Source organism: Zalophus californianus, chromosome X, assembly GCF_009762305.2.
Source record: "Zalophus californianus isolate mZalCal1 chromosome X, mZalCal1.pri.v2, whole genome shotgun sequence".
NCBI lineage: Eukaryota > Metazoa > Chordata > Mammalia > Carnivora > Otariidae > Zalophus > Zalophus californianus.
Window position 1 is genome coordinate 53,626,095 of NC_045612.1, and position 3,519 is coordinate 53,629,613.

General features: G+C 37.6%; 1 pseudogene; it reads right to left on the reverse strand.

The window, feature by feature from the left end:
- Nucleotides 1–1,753: 1,753 nt before the first annotated feature.
- On the reverse strand, nt 1,754–2,494 carry LOC113930886 (annotated as a pseudogene).
- Nucleotides 2,495–3,519: the final 1,025 nt, after the last annotated feature.

The following is a 3,519-nucleotide window of genomic DNA, read 5'->3' on the forward strand; positions in this document are numbered from 1 at the left end:
GAAATGGCTTATCTCTGGCATTCAGTTTCTGTATGTGAAGTATAGTTACAATATTGTTTTTACTGACTTGGTTCAAGGATCTTTTTATTCTTATTGAAATCAGTGATATGGTTATGGAGGGAAAAGTGCCCCTTCCCATGACCTCTTCTTTTAACTCTCATTTTATATATTTTCCATCTATATATTAAGATGAAATTTAACCCACTTATACACTCTAGATTCTTTGGAACAAAGATATTGGCAAAGAAACTACATTTATTCCATGCATGATTTACTACATAATTTCAGGGCAAGGAATAGGTGAACAGGAGTACACACTAAGCTAATTTATGGACCCAAGAAAGATCACCCTAGTTTAATACGAAATTTTGTGTGATTAGTATCCATGATTTTTTCTCTCATTCCTGGTACATGGTGCCTAGAAATTGGTTAACACTATATTACTCATCCTCTTTTTCATGGCTTCTCATTTAATTCCCTTGTGGCCAGAGAAAATACTTAGTATGACGGAGTCCATTTAAGTTTTATGGACTTATTTTGTGGCCTAGTATGTGATCTTTCTGCTGAATGTTCTATGTACATTTGATGAGAATATATGTTTTGTTGTTTTTGAGTGAAATGGAATGTTGTATAAATATCAATTAGGTCAAGTTGCTAGTGTTTTTCAGACCTACTATATCCTTGCTGATTATCTTTTTTCTTTTTTAAAGATTTTATTTATTTATTTGACAGAGAGAGACACAGCGAGAGGGAACACAAGCGGGGGGTGGTGGGAGAGGGAGAAGCAGGCTTCCCATGGAGCAGGGAGTCCAATGTGGGACTCGATCCCAGGACCCTGGGATCATGACCTGAGCCGAAGGCAGACGCTTAATGACTGAGCCACCCAGACGCCCCTCCTTGCTGATTATCTAACAGTTTATTATGTAAGTTATTAAGAGAATGGTAAGTAAATCTCTGACTACATTTTGGATTTGTTAATTTCTCCTTGGAGTTATATCAGTTTTGTCTCCTGTAACTTGGATTCCTGTTATTAGGTACATAAACATTTATGACTGTTCTATCTTCATGATGTTCTCTTGACAATCTCTTGATCCTTTATCATTATGAAATTACTTATTTAATCTTTGTAATATTTTGTGTCCTGAATTCCACTTTGTTGATTATTAATATAGTTACTCATTCTTTTAATTAGTATTAGCATTATACATCCTTTTCCAACATTTTAACTTTCCTTTTCTTTTACATTTATAGTGCGTTTCTTATAGGAAATGTATGGTTAGTAGGGTCTTGCATTTTTATCTAATCTGACAAATTGTGACTTTTAATTCAGATAGGTTGAATCTGTACAATTAATGTGATTACCATTAGATTTATTTCCCATCTGTTCTTTGTCCCCTTTTTATCCTCTTTTTTCTGCTTTCTTTTATATTGATTTTTGTGATTTACTTTCATTACACTTGTTGGCTTATAAAAATAGCTTTATTTTGCTATTTTAATGGTTGTTTTAGGGTTTATTGTATCACAGTCTAACTTCAAGTTCTGTTATGGTTCTTAACATGTAGTATAAGAAACGTATAATAGTATACTTTGACTTCATTCCTCCTGCCTTTATGTGATACTTATTATGTATTTTTTTTAACAAATTCGGAAATTTATTGCAGGACACGTGGACAGTAATGGAATGGAAATGCCTACATATCATTTTGAGAATCATCCATGATCTGAATTTAAAAATCACTGTAAGATTTCATCATCATGATGCTTTCTTTTGTTTCTTCTTTTCATTTTCTTCTTTCTCTTTTTCAGTCTCAGCAACATATTTTTCAATTTCTTCAGGATTTAAAATCTTGAGGGGTTGATCTCACCTCATGACAGCCAGTTCAATGTTTTTGCCACCAGACTGAACCGCTTCCAGGAGGGCCTTGATAACCAGCTTAATGGTCAGGTCATCTGTCTCAATGGCTTCATCAGTATAATTCTCTAGAAATTCATGCACTGACTTGGCACCCCGGCCTATGGCATTGGCCTTCCAGGCGTGTTATGTCCCTGAGTGGTCAGTCTGATAGAGTCTGGGGGTGCCATCAAAGTCGAAACCCACAATAAGGGCAGAGATGCCAAACGGCCTGTGCCCGTTGCTCTGTGTATAGTGGTGCTTCAGACTGGTGACGTAGCGGGTGATGTACTCCACGGTAACTGGGTCCTCCACTGTCAGCCAGTGGCTCTGGCACTCCACCCGGGCCCTGTTGATGACTATCCTCGCGTCAGCAGTGAGCCCTGTGAATGCCATGCAGACGTTGTCATCCAACGCACAGATCTTACGCACAGTTCTCTCATCCTGCAGCTTGGCCACTGACTTCTCTATGCCCAGAACAACAATGTCCTTTCCCCGCGTGCCAACAGCGGTAGAGCCCTTCTTCACAGCCTCCTGTGCGTACTCCACTTGGAAGAGGTGGCCATTGGGCGAGAAGACGGTGATGGACCGGTCGTAGCTCATGCCGGCGGTGTGCTGGGCCCAGCCCGGGAAAAGTGCACACTCACTGCCGCTAGGCCCGCGATTCATGTTGCTTCTGCGCCCGCGCCGCGCACGCGCACCCGCCCACCCTCTGATTATGTATTTTAAGCTTCACATAAATTCTTGTTCTTTTTCAATTTCAGTTAACTTTTAAAGTTATTAGATAATTTAAAAATATTTTGTGTTTACACAAGTAGTTACCATTTCTGGTTCTCTTTATTCATCTGTGTCGATCCATATTTCCATCTAATGTCATTTTCCTCTTGCTTGAGAGATTTCTTTTGAAATTTTTCATAGTGCATGTGTGTTAATAATGAATTCTTATAGCTATTGTATGTGTGAAAATGTTTAGTTTCATTTTCATTTTTTACTCTTAATTTCATTAAGTATGGAACTGACAGATGTAACCTAGATGTACCCTATATGGCGGGTGTAGGTTGACAGATGTTTGTTTCCTTTCAGTACTTTAAATAAGTTGCTCCACTGGAAAAATGTCAATTATGTCTTCTGCACATTTCAATTGGATTGTTCAGGTTTTGGGTGTTGAGTTAAATAAGTTCTTCATATATTTTGGATACTAACCCTTTATCAGATATGTCATTTGCAAATATCTTCTCCCATTCAGTAGGCTGCCTTTTAGTTTTGTTGATTGCTTCTTTCATTGCGCAGAAGCTTTTTATTTTGATGTAGTCTCAATAGTTTATTTTTGCCTTCATTTCCCTTCCCTCAGGAGACATATCTAGAGAGAAGTTGCTAGGGTTAATGTCAAAAAGGTTACTACTTGTGTTCTCCTCTAGGATTTTTATGGTTTCAGGTCTCACATTTAGGTCTGTAATCCATTTTTAATTTATTTTTGTGTATGGTGTAAGAAAGTGGTTCAATTTCATTCTTTTGCATGTTGCTATCCAGTTTTCCCAACACCATTTGTTGGAGACTGTCTTTTTTTCCATTGGATATTCTTTTCTGATTTGTTGAAGATTAATTTGCCATATAATTGTGGGTTCATT